Below are 18843 nucleotides of genomic sequence, written 5' to 3' on the forward strand. Positions count from 1 at the left end.
CCTTCCACTAATGATCACCCTTCACTAAAGTCTCCCCTCAATTGTTTCCATCTCTAAGAGATTTTTATCCTTTCTTGTCACTAAGAGACAGAGTCTTAAAAATAACTATCACTCATTTTGTCTGTATCTTGGTTATTTGGATGAGTGTATAAATCTCCTCTGGATTATTCTATATTTAAAGTGGAAATCTCTGGGGCCTCCCCTGGTGGCGCAGCGGTTGAGCGCTGGGCTGCAAAGCTGCCCGCAGCCTCTGCAGTGCCGGTTCTATCCCCAGCCACCGGTGAAGGTCCCACTTGGCAAGCAGCCCTCTCCTGCCGCGCCCGCTGCTCCCCTCAGCAGTGTATTTCACCCCTCAGCAGTGTATTTCATCAGTCTGCCTGTTCTGTTCCCCGCTCTGGCTCTGGTGAATTCTCTCACCCTCTGGTGCTTCTGACTGTACCCAGTGCTTGTGTAAATAAATAAATAAATCTTAAAAAAAAATAAAGTGGAAATCTCTGATTTGTTACTAGTACATTCTTTAATCCCATTTTGGGATAACAAAGGGGTATTTTGCTGGTGATTGAGATCAACCAAGATAATTTTACTTATTTGTTAGAAGAGGAATGGCAAGGATAAGATTGTAAACCTGAGTAGAGCACAAGAATTTTTACATGGTGGAATTCAAGCACTGTGAAGTCTTGATAGAGGTGATCAATCTGAATATAGCTTCTGACTATTTGGAAATGGACAATATCAGTGAGCACCTAGAAAGACTGAAAACTGAGAGAGGTGACTGACCTCAAGCCCGAACACAGAGGTGCTGGAGGCTGTCACAGAGGGCTCCATTCCTCATCACCAAACACAGGAAATGACATCCACAATCATAATTATGTTCTTTTCCATAGCCCCAAACATTTGCTGCTGTTTCTCTCCACAGGAGAAAGAATTATTTAAATGTTACAAATTAGAGTTAGAGAAATAGTGAACTATAACAATGATTTTGTTTGTTCTGTGGCAATGGAAAATAGATTTTTCATCTACATAGATACTGAAATCACAGAAACAAAAATGATGAACAATCCTCAGTGATATTTTAATTGCACCATTCCATCCACATAAATCTGTTTATTCATGTCATACATCATATATCTTAGATACACTTTGTGTTTGTATTGTTCTTTTCTTCAGTATTTAGAAATTTTGTCTAGTTTGTAACTGTGATGTATTTTCTAGTATTTTAAGTGTTTGGAAACAAAAGCAGAAGCTTCTAGTGAAAAAAAAAACCTAGAAAATTAGAATATACATTTGAAACTATTGCTTTTGGAGTCAAAATGTATTTTGTGATGGAACAGTTACAGATAAATGATCTCACCAAAAAAAAAAAAATCATATTGAAGGAAATGGAAGAAATTGAAATTCAGAGTTGACATATTGATTTGTTGAAATGGTGTTTAGTGTTACAGGAGTATGATGAGTCTATTTCATTTGTAAAGATACGTTTTTGTCTGGTTATTGAAAATCAAAAAGGTAAGAAAGAGATGTTTTTATTTATGAGCACACAGATTGATACAAACAATTCTGTAGGCAGAAAAATAATATCCAAAATGATGCAGATGTATGAGCACATTGTTGCCATTAACTCAACAGAGAGGCATGCAGCAGCAAGAGCTGCCATGGTTTGGCTGACCATGTAAAGGGCTCTCCCAGAACATCAGAGATGATCTTAATTAAAGAGAGCATTTTGATTTTCATTTTATTGGAAACATGATTCAGACCAATATAAACAGAGTTATAAAAATTTATCTTCAACAAATCAGAGTTTATTTTAACATAACTGAACAGGCAGAAATCTAATAGTCCTGATAACAAACAAGGGCAGAATGTTTAACAGTTCCCCCAACATTTAGCAGCAGAGAGGGAAAACCTTTATGTATGCATTGACATAATCATCCTTTAGAGATAATTTGAATGAGGTTCTGTCAGCAAGTGGCACAACCAGTGTTCTATGAATATTGATACATCTTTGAACAACATATTGAGTATTTGTAAAGAAATTGACAATACTTTGATACATTATAAGTTGAGCAAGTGTATTATATTAAAGAAACTATACGGCTTATAGAAGTAATTTGGACTACATTTTAACAGACACTGGAGTCTTCAGTTAATATTGGAATATTGGAAGTGTGAAAGCAAATAATTATGTCAGCTATAAATGTCCGGGTGAATTAGTTTGATGAATTTGGTTTCCAAATTGGAAATTGTTATTTCTATTTAAAAAAAAAAAAAGCACATGTTAAGTACAAGTATTATGAAACTTATTTCTGAGGTACTTCAAAATGAAACTATGTAGTTTTTTTTAAAAATAGAAATAATTCTGTACTATGTATCACCTTAAAAATGGTGAATATTTCAGAGCAATTTATGGTCTGTCAGAGAAAGAATTATACTTGTTGATGCCCCTTTTCTAACTCTAAATTGTTTGAGGTTTGGAAGAAACTTCAAAAGTTGAGACTTCACATGTCATAACTATTTTTCTCACTTCACTGCAATATTATTTAACTCATTTTCAGATTTATGAATGCTTTAAATGAGTGAAAGCATTTAAATTAAGCAATTTAAGCAATAATCAGATATGAATTAAGCAATAATCAGATATGTCTAAAAATTTTATAGACTTCATGCAAGTAAAGTCCCATATCCCTGATTGCAAATTTGGCTTCATTGCAGAACATGACCCTGGTTCTGAAAGTTATTACATGTTGACCAATCTCTACATCAGCATAGAATATTCAGCCTATACTTTGTGTTATAGAAAAAGGCCATCCCCTTCTACCGGGGCAGGAGAGAGAGAGTCAGTGGTCTGGAACTGAGAATTCTCAAGTAGAAATTAGTAACCAATTTATACAGCCTGAAAGGATAGAAGAAAAGATAGATAGGGGGAAAGTTTGCATATCAATCTGGACAGGGATAATGAAGTACTTTTCAAAACTGCATCATAATTTTTTTTTATTTCACTGCATTTGCTTTATATATTGCCCTATTTCAATCTCCAACTTTTAATTATGTTAAAGATCTTCTGCTCCGTTTTTGATTGTATGCAATGATGACTCCTTGGGGAACTATGTACTAAAATTAACATTATTTAAGAAAATAGTGCTCTGTTAGTAAAGATAATCAATTTTAACAACATTAAAATGAAATTGTTTGCAAAGCTCCTTGCTTATTAGTGGTCACTCATGGAGAAATGTCTTTACCTGTCTATGAAACTTGTAGTTACAACTAACATTTCCATAATATTAGGCTTTGGGTTCACCAATTAAAATTTTATCAGCACAAGTATTTTCAACTTCTAGATGTCCTTTGCCCTGTTATGGAGTAAATTACATTCTTCAAAGATTCATATGACAAAGCCTTAATTAACCCTCATTAAGACAGAACTTTTAAAGAAAGTAATTAATATTAAAAGAGGTCATGAGGGTTGGGCCCTGATCCAATAGGTTGGGGATCTTTATAAGAGGAGACCGAGGTCCTGAGGTGCAAGTACTGGAAACACAGTGAGGACACAGTGAGCAGACAGTCATCTGCAAGTCAAGAAGTTCTCAGGAGAAGGCAAACCTACCAATGTTGGGACAGGAACTTTGTTGCCGCTTTGGCAGCAGTCACGTGATAAGAGACACAGCAGTTGTGGAGCAGGTGTGGGAGGCAAGACTCCTACATAAGCAGAAGTTCTTATGCCATTTATTGAAAGCACATAGCCTAGTAAAAGCTGATCAAGTGACAATGGTACGAGAATAAAGTTCAGAGGGTGGGATAGGAATGGGGGACAAAGTTTTACGAGGTACAGAGAAGGGGACATCATGACCAAATGTCAAGACCCGTTTGTGGCAGGAAAGTATTTGACGTTACCACAGGCAGAGTTATTCTGAGAACACCATGGAGATAATCAAGTAATCAGGTCAACAGCAGCCTAGGCTCCCGGGGCCTGCCCTGTGATATGGGCTATTCTCCCGTAAGCAGTCAAGGAATGCTCTGCTGTGATTTGCAGAGAGCAAATAGATCACAGTTGCCCATCAGTGGCCAGTTAGTAGCCAGCTCATAGGAACCCACATGCCAACACCTTAATCTTGGATTTCAAGCCTCCAGAATTTTGAGCAAATTACTTTCTGTAGGTTAAGTGTCCCAGGCTGCTCTATTTTGTTATGGTAATCCTAGCAGATGAATACATGTTGGAGCAAGTGATATCTTATTTTATCTTAGAATTTCCATTCTCATATTCTGATTTATAGAAATAATATGTGGTGAGAAATCTTTTTTATTCATCATAATATGAATTCCCAAGTATGAAATGGGAATGAATAAATTAGGGTACCCCAAAACTTAATAATTAGACCTTTAACACCTGAAGGGGTGTATTATACCTCTCAGTTACATACATCGTTGTAAACAATGTCACCTCAATAAAAAAATATAGACCTTTTTTTCAATTTTGGTAAATTATTATTTTGTTAAAGTCAATCTTTTCAATCACCCATCTTTTTTCTTAACTGCGACTGCTACAGAATCAAAATCTATTTACCAAACCTACATTTTCTCAATATATGAATTGAATTCACAAAACCTCTTTGAGTTCTCATGCATAAAAATTACCACAAATGATCCTAAGTCCTGTCCTTTCTTATATTTCTAATATGGAGTGTATTTCAAGCAATTTCCCTTGGTATTTCTATTTGGAACTTAGTATTTGTTAGCTATAGAACTCTTCCTATCTCTTTCTCATATACCTTCATTTCACAACACAAAGGTCAGGGGAAAAATTGTACCTAATATCTAGAACATAAAGAAGGAAGCTGCAGAAATAGCTTCTTCCCACTCCTATCTATAGGCCTCAATCCCATTCCTCACATTTGGTCCCAAATTAGGCTACTATTATGTACTACCATTATCTTATAAAGATAAAGGTAGTCAACTAAATGTTCTTTTTTTTGGTCAAGTCTTGGCGAGACCTCACCCTCCAATAGAATCTTGTTCTAGAGTCTGGTCAGCTGCCTACTTTGGTAAATAGTTTTGTGGGAACACAGTCATGTCCATTCTTTCATGTTTGATGTATGGCTGCTTTCTCAGTACAAAAGTGCAGTCGAGTAATTGTGACAGAGACTTGTGAGCACAGATGACTTCCATAAATACCACTTGACTGCATCTGAGTATACAGGGCGGGCCCACTTCCCACTGACCTTCCCATCCCAAGATTCCCATTTTTCTGGTAAAGGCTTATTTCCTCTGGAGAACCTGTCTACAGAGAAGTGGTTTAATTTTTATTGCCCAAAGGACTTGGTTTCATTAGAGAGTAAGATCACTGATAATTTGACATTTAGGCAGTGTGAGCTATTGTTGAAAGTGCTTTTTAACTCAAATCAAAGATTATGCATAGATATTATGAATATGTGAACTTAAATAAGTTTGAGTCTTATTTCTTTCTCCACAAAATGAGAGAATTATAGCAATACAATTTCTAGAATTCATCTGACCTAGGCTAATACTTGCTCCCACTTTCTTACCTTCCAAGGGACCCAATCTCAAAGTTTAAGAAGCTTCTTAAAAACCTATTGAATACAGTGACTGTACAAGAATGGTTAGCATGCAGGAAAGAAGCCAAGACTTTGAGATGTTAGCAAAATTAAGCCACATTTGAATGAACTTGGAGTGTATGCATTTTTCTTTACTACCTGCAATTCCAGCCTCCTTTCATGCCTGAATCATTAATTTTGCAAATAATAGAGTTTAGAAAGAAAAATCTACATGAAGCCAAGGATGTTGAACATTAATTCATGAAATAGTCTGGAAAGACTGGAGGAAAAAAATAGTCTCTTATCTGCATCAAATTACAGTCCAACCAGTTCATAAATCTACTATAGCCTGGCAGAGATAATCAATGAATTCAAATTGACAATTCAAATTGCTAACTCAGTCTACCAGGAATCTGGAGTTTATTTTGATTTATTTATTTATTTATTTATTTATTTATTTATTTATTTATCCTACTTCAACCTAAACATTGACTTAAAACAGTCAAGTGTATAGCAATCTAGAAAGATGGTTACAATGATAATATACTTTTTAAGTCTCCATATGTTTACTTAAAGACAGACTGCAATTAGAACAGCAAACCTAAAAACCTAGCATCGGCATCTACAACAAAATTAAGCATAATGAATCATCACAAAACCCAAAATTTCAATAGTTGAGACATCTGGCTCCCTCCTCATATCCAGTTTAATTCTCAGAAAAGCTTGGGAAGTGCATGCAATATGAGCTATGGTTTCCCGGATGGGATACAGCTACTGTGAGCCAATGAAACAAGGGACTGGGAGCTAATCTCAGGACAAGAGTGCTTTCAGCATCCATGTTGGGACAGCGAGAGGACCGAAGGGACAGTCATGAGCACTGATTCATATACCAGTTCAGTTTTTACCTCTCTCAAAATGGCCTCTGCCTTGCCTACCGAAAGTTCTAAATCTCTTATAGCTACCTTTGGAAATAGACATCTTTAAAAATCCCTATCTCTGTTGACACAGAGCATGATTCATCAGTCTATATGAGGACATGTTGTTGTCATCATGTGAATATTTTGACTTACAATTTGACAGCCCGTGCTTTGTGCAACCATTTCATTATTATCACCTCTGCTTGTACAGAACAAGGAACTTGCCCAGAATAAGGATATGCCACTGTGCAGTTGACAAGGTCCTTCTGAAAAATCACACCTGAAAGCATAATATGAACAGAAAAGTGGGGCAGGGAAAGGGATAGCCTCATATGACCAAAGAAACCAGAAACCAACCTTCACCCTACAAGATGACTGCCTTTGTCATACTTCAGAGAATGAACAAATACTTTCCAAGAGCCTTGATGATAGATAATGTGAATTCTGGAATTCAGATGAGAGAACAGAGATGAAAGGAAATGGAAGTTAGACTAGCTCAAATTCCTCGATAAAGTACAATCCCTGCATTTATTTAACCTGGCAACCTGGCATGCTGAAATCGTATTATCTTTTTTTTTTTTAAGTGGTAGAAGAGGATTTATTTTTGACTTCCCAGTAATGGAAAGTTTTATTCTTTTTTACCTGAACTTAAGATGTGGTTTCTGAACTTAAGATGTGGTAATTTTTATTCTTTGAAAGAGAGATTTTCTGTTTTTACTTGTTATAATCACCCCACTCCCACACTTTGCCTAAGACACGTCTGAAAAGTGCAATGCTTTTCCACAATTTTTGATGGCACACACTGTTTCATGAGTGCTGTTCAGAGAGATGAGAGGACACTGAGCAAGGAGAAACCTTTTTTTTTTTTTTTTTTTTTTTGCTTATAGCCAGTTATCATTGGATGAAAGATTCAAGAAGGGCAGATGATGTAAAGAATTTGCTTTGTTTTTTAAAGCTCTGCTGTTTCTATAATAGCAAGATAATAATTTGGGGTACAAGTATCTCCTGGTCTAAAGACACTATGTGGGCCTCCCTAGTGGTACAAGGGGTTAAGCACCACACTATGAAGCAATCCACAGCCTCTGCAGCACAAGTTCCATCCCCAGCTGGCCAGGGAGCTACCCACATGGCAAGGCAGACCTCTCCTGTCTCACCCGCTGCTTCCCTCAGCAGTATATTTCAGTCAGTCTGCCTGTTCTGTTCCCCACTCTGTCTCTGGTGGATCCTGTCACCCACTGCATCTCTGGCCTGTGCCCTAGCTCTTGTATGCATAAATAAATAAATCTTTAAAGACACTATGTATTATCTTTGGACTTTGTATTTAGCTATTTGAATTTAAGACATATCAGTTTCTCTTCAATTCTTTACTCAAAAAAAAAAAAAAAAAAGTCCAGTGGGACTGCCTGATAAACCAATCCCCTAATCTTATTCTCATTTTTCTTTTTTCATAGCATTTGTCACCTTTTAAAAGAAGTATAGTTTTCATCAGTTTTAACTTTATTGTTTATCATTTATACTCCACTTCTTTACTACTATTTAAACATCATATGGGTTCTATTTGTCTCTTTTGGGTTCTTTTTGTCTGTTTTGTTTTCTGATATATTTTAAGACCATAAAATAGCACCAGGTACATAATAGGTACTCAATAAAAATTTCTCAATTGTGAAAAGCATTTATGATACAAACAGTATAAAGGTATCTCCTATAGTGCCACAGAGAATTGCTTGCTTTTACTTACATAAGATACACCAAATTTCAAAGTCTACCTAATCTAACTTCTTTGTATTACCTCTAAATCATGCTAACTTACTTAGAATGCATATAATTAACATAATTCATATACCAGATAAATTACACTTCTGGGACTGCTTAACGTGTCCTTTCTTAGGTGAACTTATTTTTGATTATTTTTTCCAAGTTTAATTTTTAAATTTCTAGATAATATTCACTCATGAATATTTTCTTATTTGCACATTCTGTTACATATGAAAAAGTTAAAGTTTTCAGGCATGTGCTTGTGTGTGTGTAAGGGCTTGACAGAATACCCTTTGACAAGTTCCTTATTGGAAGAAATACTAAGCACTGATTGTTTTATATTAAGCACATGACACTATATCATTTTGCTTTCCAGATAAGGTCGAGCTGTCTTTCTTAGCCACTTTGAAGACTGAACAGCAGTGGTAAGGTTGAGTTGTTCCTTCATCTCATCTAATTTTAATCTAAATGCTCTAGGTTTTAATTTTATCAGTGTGTAAGATCCTTTTTTCAAACAAGACTTCGTATTCTGCTTTCTAAGTTGTATCAGTTATGTTTGGCTTTCCATTGGATCCTGAAACACAGCCTACTCCAGTTCTCTGACTCTAGCTAACTAGATTAGAAGCCGTGTCACTTTCCTATGTGCCTTTCGGTGGTAATTTGTAACTCTTGCCTGCTCTGTATCCCTGAGCTGTGCCATGATATGTGGGAAAGAAGAAGCTTGATGACCTGCCTTAAACTAAAGGTGGACTGTTATTCTCCACGCCCCCAGAGTTATACCACTTGGGTCCCAAATCGCCAGAAACTTCATGAACACATGAATAAGCATGTGTTTTAAACCAACAACATACAGTTAGTTTAAAAAGCAACCCATTTTTTTAGTTTAGAAATGTAGAGTAGCAACATGTTTCGCTGCATCACCAGGAAAGATATTTCTCTCCCTTTATCTATTGAAATTGCTAAATAATACATTTTATTCTGCAGAAAACAAACAAAAGTCCTCTGTGTTTATCTTTCAGGTGACCATTTTGTAGCAGTTAAAAAAAAAAAAAACAGTCATTTACTTAGCTCAGTGAGGACTCCTGACTGTCTAGGATAGGTGTCCCTGATGCTGCACTGGTCACATGCTATGAAGACATTTAATTTGGCTCAGAAGACAATTTACAGAGGATAGAGGGATGTCTTAGTTTGGGCTAATATAGAGAATATTAGCTTAAACAACACACATTTATTTCTTACACTTCTAAGGGCTAGAATGTCCAAGTCCAAGGTGGCTGTAGATCCAGTGTCTAGTGAGAAAATCCTTTCTAACTTGCAGATACATCTTCTCAATTTATCATCCCATAGCAGAAAGCAAAAAGGCAATTTAAACTCACTCTTGTCTCTTCTTACAAGGGCACTAATCTCATTCATGATTGTACTACCCTCATAAATAATTACCTCCCAAAGACCATTTCTTCTACTATTATCTCACTAGGGATTAGGATATGAATTTTGGAGGACACATTCATTTAATAACAAGGGGTATCAATTTGCCAATGTTAAGAAAGAGGTAGAATCAAAATACTATTTTTAAACAATCTCTCTTCCTGTACTTCTTTTTTAGTAAACATTAAAAGCTGTCACTTGTTAAGCAATGATATCTTCCAGCTGAAAGAAATTACTGAATTAGTCAGGGAAATGCAACTATTGAATGCAAATTAGTACTAACAAGATTTCCAAGCAACAAAAATCTAAGATTAAATCATGGCATTCATTTATTCAATGTACAGTCACTGAGCACTTAACATGTGGCCAGACACCAGATGATTTATGAAATTGTCTTTGCCTTCGTACGCCTCTTAATAGATGAAATGTTGTGTCATCTACTTCTTAACCAACGACCACTCTCTGGGGATTTGCAGATATGCACCCCAAGATAGTCCTGAACACCAAGAAAAACTTATTTGATCACCTGTTACTTGATGCTGTACTTTTCCCTTGATGGTACAAAAATAAGTTAACTCTGGTCATTGCCCATGAATATGGTATAACATAAGATAACAGTAGTTACCAGTGAGGCAGGATGGGTAGTGAATAGACAACATAGAGCAAAAATAAGATGGAGGAAAAGAAGTATGATTTTATAAACTGAAGAACTTTCTCATTTTTTTCCCTATGACTATTTCTGAAGAAAAATCAGAAGCTATAGAGCAAGGTAGGAAATGTCAGATTGATATGTGACAGTCTGAAAAAGCTCTCAATGTTTTTTTCATTATCAGTCATTGAAAACATTAAAAAGCATAAAGTCATCTGTTAAAGTGGCAATAATTTAAATGAAATTGATCACTTAAGGGAGACATTGTATTACTGAGCCTAAGTGGCCACCCACATTTTAAATATTTTAAATAATCCCTACTTTGTAAGCTCCACTGTGATGAATGTCTGACTCATGTTCAGATATTATACTTTCTGAAAGGACTCACGAGGATCTTATGACTTGTCTAGAAAGATGGCTTAGGCAAATTCCATCCATTTCCCTGGATGGCTAATGGGGATTTAATATTGTATAAAAACAAGTTACATCCTTTTAACAAAAGGAAACCTCGAAAACTAATAATCAGAATTCTAGAATCAGCTTCAGTGACATGGAAAATCTTCAAATCACAATGACATCACCCTCATTAGCTGTCAGAATATCACCAAATGTTACTTGAGAGTTCTTCTCCTTTCAAAAAGAAGGATGTCGAAACATAGCATCATTACAAAGGGTTTAATAAAATTAGACTTTTTTGAAAGTTTATATTATGAAAGAGTCAGAATTTTTCACCTTCCTAAAAGGAAAAAGCTCTTTTGATAAGTTGGTTTCCTTTGATTTTTGTTGAGATCTGTACAGAGCATATGTGGAGAGGAAGAGATGAAAGGGAGGGAGAGAAAGCAGGAGGGAGGTGGAAGAAAGAGAAGAGGTAGGACAAGAAGGGGAGGAAGAGGAGAATGGACAATGTTGAGTAGCTTCATTCCCTGTCTGAAGAAAACATGGGAATAGGTCAAAAGGAGTAAGTATTAGGCAATCCCTAATCTATCTTCAAAAAAATGTTCCCCACGAGCCTAGGACAACAGGAAATAAGATTTGAATAAAAAATGAAACACGGTCAAGATTTATATATACAATTATTGTATACATAGTATTTCTTAATGGAACAGGCTATCCACTTAGAGTTCACAATGAAGGAAGGTTTTGAAGTCTGTTTCTTGCTAATCAGAGATGTGTAAATATTTATGAATGCCTCAGGATGTTGGCTTTGTTGATAAAGAAGTGTCAGTTTCAATCCATTAACACAGACTGGGGTTGGTAATAATTGTCCAGAGTAGCAGGGAAGGCCATCCTAGAGAAAATCAGAAATAATCTTAGCGTGAAGCTGAGTTTTTAATATTTGGGAATTGAAGACCAAGGTCATGGTTAAAAATGAAGATGTGCTTGTAGAGTAGCAAGATTTCCTTGTGGAGTTCATGAAACCTTCCTTGCTGTGTCACCAAATGAAACTGGGCTAATCAAAATGCACATTAGCTTTTGCTCAAGTGCATCTTAAACAACACATTGGTTTTATTAGAAAAATTTATTAAGATTATTTTTAATCTTCCAATAAATAGCTATTATCCTTTTATACTATCAAGTTTCATCTAGACAAAACAAAAACTGCTTTCTCTCATCTTTATTTCTTCTTGCATTTTGCTCTCCATCTGGAATAATATTTCTTCTTAAGGAATTCTTTGGGATCATTAGGCTTCTCCAGTCTTTGAAGTTATTAGTCCTTCTAGAACTCTTATTATATGTGCACTAAACCTCATCTTATTTTTATTTCTATCTCTTTGTCTCATGCTGGGTAGTTTGTTTTGACCTATCTTCCAGCTCATGGATTTCTTTTGTGGTATTTCAAAATGACTAACATATTGACACTTTGTTTTTAATATATGATATTTTAATTTCTAGAATATCTTTTCTTTAAATCTTTTATAAACTGTCTTACAGATATGTATTGTTTTCTTGCTTTGTTTCTTTTAATGTACTGATAATGTTTATCTTATCTTTTATTATACTTATGATAATTAGAGTTGGGTCAGGTGCTGTTTCTATTATTTCTGCTGCTTCTTGCTTATGATGCTTTGCTTCCTTGTAAGTTCACAGCTTAAGGTTTTTTGAAAAACCAGGAGATTTAAATTTGACCTGTGTGTTGGTGAAAGGAATTTCTGGTGATTGTAACTTTCAGTGATGCTATCCTCTTCACCCCAACCCTGCACCCTGATTAGCAACTTTTTTTTAGCTTCAGAGTTTGTCCTTTGTTTCCACATGCTCTCCAAAACTTAAGTACACATGAACAAGGTGGACATCATGCCCTCAAAAAATGCAGTCATAAAATCCTCTGTATTCCCACTTTCATATAGATTTGGACTTGATAATTCTTATGCATCAACTCAATACTTTGAAAGTATTTTAAAAATGATTTCATAAAACATTTTAATTGTCTTTGGTGTGGTATTTTTGTCTAACTTAGCAGGTTTATCTTTGCTTGAAAAGGGAATTTCTAATACTAAGATTATAAACGTAATAGGGGAATGACTGATTTTTGAATGATATACGTTACAGTTTTTAGAGGCGTTCTGCATTAATCTTCTGCATTAATCTGCCTTAATGTATTTGGTATAAAAACAAAGCCCCTGACAAAATGCAACAAAAAAAAATTAAACTCAACAACCCCTAGACACTGACAATAGAATTGAGACCCCCCCCCCCACCAGAGCGGAAGTTTGGGAGTGGAGAACAAAGGCAGGCAGGTCCAATGGACTATGGTGGATGATTATGGGGGCTTTGGTGGTGGGTTTAATGTTGATACGTATCTCTGAAGTGGTGGGATCTTTTTCCCCTAAGTCATATGCAGTTTTGTAAATCAACATTTCCTCGATAAAAATTAAAAAACAAACTGTTTCGTATAGGCCACATTGAAATTACCAAACAAAATATTGTGCTATTTTAGTTGTCTTACAAAAACAAAATCACAATACCAAAATTTATGAGCAATTGATTATGTGAATATTGAAAATATAATTCATATACTATTGCTTGCACCAGAGAGAGCTGTAATCTTTAGGGAAAGCATCTTTTATATTGTTGCTTACTATTATTTTTAAGCTAGCATAATTTTGTAACAAAGATATCCCAGATATTTCATGACAGAAATACTGACAAATCCCAAAATTAAGCTCTGCATGCACCAGATAAAATGCTTAAATAAGCACATCTTTGAGCTAAACTTAAATTAATGTGGCTCCTCTCATAATAATTACTAGATAATGCATACATTTATTCCATCCAAATTCCAGTGTGAAAGAATTAACCTGAATTAGTGTGAGTTAAGCAAACAAATGTTCATTGGATAAATGATCTTATCAGACAGTAAATGAGGTAGCAATGAGCCTTGCCCTGCCTTGGGATATTCATAATCATTCCTTGACATGTGATTGGACTTAATCCAAAAAGTGAGTTTCCAGAGAACAAGCTCCCTATCAATTTACAAGGAAAACATAATGTGTTGAGAAGAGGGAAAACAGTAGATGTTATCATAGAAAAATATAAGTAAGACTATTGTGCAATCTAATGTAAACCTATTTATTTTAAGTCGACAACCACTGTACATGGCCTTGGAGAAAATTAAAGAAATAAGACTCCATCTTTACTTTCTAATGTTTCTCCATAGCCTACTTACTTCCCTTGCTCAAGATTTTTTCATAAACATTTTGGTTCTGCTGAGATTTGGAGTTACACCTCCACAGAATCCTTTTATTTTTACATTTTTGTGTCATTTAATGATTCAATAAATACTTATTGAGTAGATACCATGTGTCCAGATACATGTAGGAGAAGAAATCCACTGATTAGGAAGTCAGACCAAACCTTGTTTGAAAAGCTTTCTCTCTTTCTCTCTCTCTCCCTGCACTTCCCTCCTTCACTTCCTTTCAGCCTCCCAATAATATATATGATTGAGGTTACATTGATTTTTTATCATTGTTTACATATTACAAGCATAGACCACCTCTCAGGTGATATCACACGGCACCCACCACCAAGACACCCATAATGTCCTACCACATTAGACCATCGACAAGCATACTTTCTAACGTGAGAAAAGATACCATAAACCTGGGAAGTAGTAATTAAATAAGATTTCAGAGAATGAAAACATACTAAAAAGAATATAAAAGTATATTGTGGGGTTTAAAGCTAATAACCTTACTATTTGCCCTTTTGCTAAAGGAAAAAATAATTACCTATGTTCTTATTTTGTTTTGCCTCATATTTTACCTTGTTTTGGATGAATTGAGTATATTCTATGGTTCTGTTTTATTCCCATTGTTGACTTATTTGCTATAAATCATTTTGATGTTATTTTAATGGTTAATTACTTTATTGTTTACAGCATCCATTTTCAATTTATCAGTGTCAACCTTCAAGTGATATACCACTTCATATACAGTTTAACTTACAGATAGGTACTTCTTTCTGAGACTATGATATTGTTGTCAGACATTTTACTCTGTTTACAACCCTCACAACATATTATTTTACCTTAAGCAATTAAAATTATAAAAAAATTAAATAATAAGAAAAGATTAATGATAGCCATATTAGTTGCTATTTTTGCTGCTCTTTGCTCCTTTGTATAGAACCACATTTCCATCTGGTATAATTTTTCTTCTGTGTGAACAACTTCCTTTAACATTTTTCACAGACATTTTTGCTGTTGATGAATTCTTTCAGCCTGTATGAGTATTTTGATTTTATTTCTAAAGTATATTTGAGTGGAATTCCAGGCTTACAGGGTCTTCATTTATTTTTTAAAGGTTTATTTTATTCATGCATACAAGAACTGGGGTACAGGCCAGATGTGCGGGAGGGTGAGAAGATTCATCAGAGACAGAGTGGTGAACAGAATAGGCAAACTGACTGAAATAAACTGCTGAGGGGAGCAGTGGGAGAGACAGGAGAGGTCTGCCTCACCATGTGGGAATCTCCCTGGCCTGCCGGGATCAAACCTGCACTGCAGAGGCTGTGGACAGCCTCACAGTGCTGCGTGCAACTGCCTGCACCACCGGGAAGGCCCTTTACAGGATCTTTTTTTTTTTTAAAGATAAGACATTTTTATTTTTATTTTTTTAATAGGGGCATGTTTTATTTATTTGTTTGTTTGTTTTTTGTTTATACATGCACTGGTTACAGTCAGAAGCGCAGGAGGGTGAGAGAATTCACCAGAGCCAGAGCAGGGAGCAGAGCAGGCAGAAGGACCGAAGTACACTGCTGAGGGAAGCAGCGGGCGGCAGGAGAGGTCTGTGCGCCATGTGGGACCCTCCTCCGGTGGCCGCGGAGCAGCCGGGGATCGAACCTGTGCCACGGAGGCCGCGGGCAGCTTCGCAACCCAGCGCTCAACCACTGCGCCACCGGGGAGGCCCCCTTTACAGGATCTTTAAAACACATCAAATATATTTTCTCTCTTGTCTCCAATCCCTTTCCTTCCTTTCTTCTCTCTCCTCTCCTCAAATAGAAATTTGCTGTCACCATATTTTTTCCCAAAGTATTTAATGTGTGTTTTTTCTCACTTTTTAAGATTTTTTTTTTTATTACGGATCTTAAGTAATTTGATAATGATGTACCTTTCTTGTGCTTGGGGTTCACAGAGATTTTTGGATCTAAGCATTTATAGCTTTCACTGAGTTTGGAAAATAGTCTTTTTTTTTTTTTTTTAATACATATTCCACCCCACTGCCCTTTCTCTGCTTCTTTCAAGACTCCAGTTGCTAAGGAATTAGGATTTGAACATATACATTTTGGTAGGACACAATTCTATCCATTACACACTGTTAAATTTCATTGTATTTACTTCCAAATTGTCTAGAAATTATATAATAATATGATTTTATTTGCATAAAATTTAACAAATTTGCAAAAAACTTAAAAATTAAGAAAAGCATATTTAATTTTCACTATAATAAAGCCATGTGAGTCAATAGCTTACTACTATATCCACTCATTCTTCTATAAGTATTTTATGAGCTTTAAAATATATTATAGCATTTTGCATTGCACTCCTCTAGCCTTTTCTGTCATACCCTGGTTCTGCTCTGGAGTAGTTATATATATCTTACTTTTTAATTGTCTATTGACCCTGCTTTCTATGTGAACCTTTCTTTATTATCTGTCTTTATTTTCCAACCTTCTTTACAGGTAATGTTTAAAAAGCATGTGTGCCTTTTGTAAAAGGAAATGAATTCCATCAGCAAGTGGATGCCTTACCTAAATCGAGTTGAACTCTATCATCCAGTGTTAAGAGGATTTGTTCTATTGTCTCTAAAAAAGTAGATTCTGAATATGATATCACACTTTAGTCTTTTTTTTTTTTAATGTCTGGGAGTTTTTTTTTTTTTAAGATTTATTTATTTATTTATACAAGCACTGGGTACAGTCAGAAGCGCGGGAGGGTGAGAGAATTCACCAGAGCCAGAGCGGGGAGCAGAGCAGGCAGAAGGACCGAAGGACACTGCTGAGGGGAGCAGCGGGAGGCAGGCGAGGTCTGCGCGCCATGCGGGACCCTCCTCCGGTGGCCGGGGAGCAGCTGGGGATCGAACCGAACGGTCGCTGCAGAGGCTGCGGGTAGCTTCGCAACCCAGGGCTCAACCGCTGCGCCACCGGGGAGGGCCTTTAGTCTTTTTTGGATTGCAAACAAAGGAAGTCAGATTAATTCAAATAACTGCACAGTCACTGAATATTCCCACTCATGTATCTGTAAATGTATGAAGGTCTAGGTATAGCCTGAACTAGAACATAGTAATATCTGAATTTGTATAGCTAACTGTGGAGAAGGAGAGCCACCAATGACTGAGTTTCATAAAGATTTATTGCAGGTTAAGGATGAAGTTGTTAATCCTAGAACTGGATGCGCGAAGGTAAAGAAAATGGATGACAGCAATGGTAACTTTCTTAGATGTAGTTTTCTATCTCCTCTTTTACTCATCCCTGACAATAATTGTCAGTGTATTAAATCTATCATATATTAATAATACAAAGAAAAAGTGGCTAGCCAAGGTAACCAAAAAAATTCAGATTATTCATTCAACAATATTTAACAATTACTCTATCCAGTTCATAAGCGGGGAATATCTTCCAATTTTGTTGTGTCTTCTTCTAGTACTTTTAACAATGTCTTGTAATTTTCATTGTACAGTTCCTTCACCTCCTTTGTTAAGTTTATTCCTAGGTAGTTCTTTTATTGGTGTGTTTGTAAATGGGACTGTTTGTTGACTTTTTCCTCTTCTAGTGCATTTGCATGTAGGAAGGCAACTGATTTTTTTAATTGTGTTTTTCTTTAAGATTTACTTTTATTTATTTATGCATACAAGAACTGGGGTGTAGGCCAGAGGTGGGAGGGTTGAGAGCATTCACCAGAGACAGAGTGGGGAACAAAATAGGCAGATGTACTGAAATACACTGCTGAGGGGAGCAGTGGGTGAGATAGGAGAGGTCTGCTGCGCCATGTGGGTCACCTCCCTGGCTGGGGATCGAACTTGTGCTGCAGTGGCTGCGGATAGCTTGATAGTGCTAAGTATTTAACCCCTGTGCCACCAGGGAGGCCCAACAACTGATTTTTGTATATTGATTTTGTAACCTGCTACTTTGCTGAACTGATTTATTGTTTCAATTAGTTTTTTAGTGGAGTCTTGAGAGTTCAAGTTGTGTATATTACTATGTCATCTGCAACTAATGATAGCTTTACGTCTTTTCTTCTCAATATGGATGACTTTTATATCCCTCTCTTGCCTGATTGCTCTAACTAGGACTTCTAATACTATCTTGAATAGTAGTGGTGAAAATGGACATCCTTATCTTGGACCAGATGTACCAGAGGAAAGGATTTTTTTAGTTTTTCACCACTGAGAACTGTGTCAACTATGGATTTTTCTTTATTATGTTGGGGTATAGTCCATCTATCTCCATTTTTTAAAAAAAATTATTTTTACAAGCACTGGGTACAGTCAGAAGCGCAGGAAGGTGAGAGAATTCACCAGAGCCAGAGCAGAGAGCAGAACAGGCGGACTAACGAAGTACACTGCTGAGGGGATCAGCGGGCGGCAGGAGAAGTCTGCTGCACCATGTGGGACCCTCGCCCAGCAGCCGAGATCGAACCAGCGCTGCAGAGGCTGCGGGCAGCTTTGCAACCCAGCGCTCAACCGCTGTGCCACTGGGGAGGCTCTCTATCTCCATTTTTTGAGGGCTTTTATCATAAATGATGTTGCATCTCCTCCAGTAATTTATCTGCATCAATTGATATGATTATATTTCTTTTATCATCTTTTATTGATGTGGGGAATTATGTTGATTTATTTTCAGATGTTGAACCACCTTTGTGTCCCTTGTATAAATCCCGCTTAGTCATTGTATTTAAGTATTTTAATGTATAGTTGATTTTGGTTTAATAAGATTTTATTGAGGATTTTTGCATCTTGTTCTTCAGATAGATCTGTAGGTTTCTTGTGGTATCTTTGTCTAGTTTTGGTATCAGGGTGATGCTGGGCTCATAAAAATACAGAAGCAAGAATTG

Source organism: Talpa europaea (genome assembly GCF_964194135.1).
Source record: "Talpa europaea genome assembly, chromosome: 6".
In the NCBI taxonomy this organism is placed as follows: domain Eukaryota; kingdom Metazoa; phylum Chordata; class Mammalia; order Eulipotyphla; family Talpidae; genus Talpa; species Talpa europaea.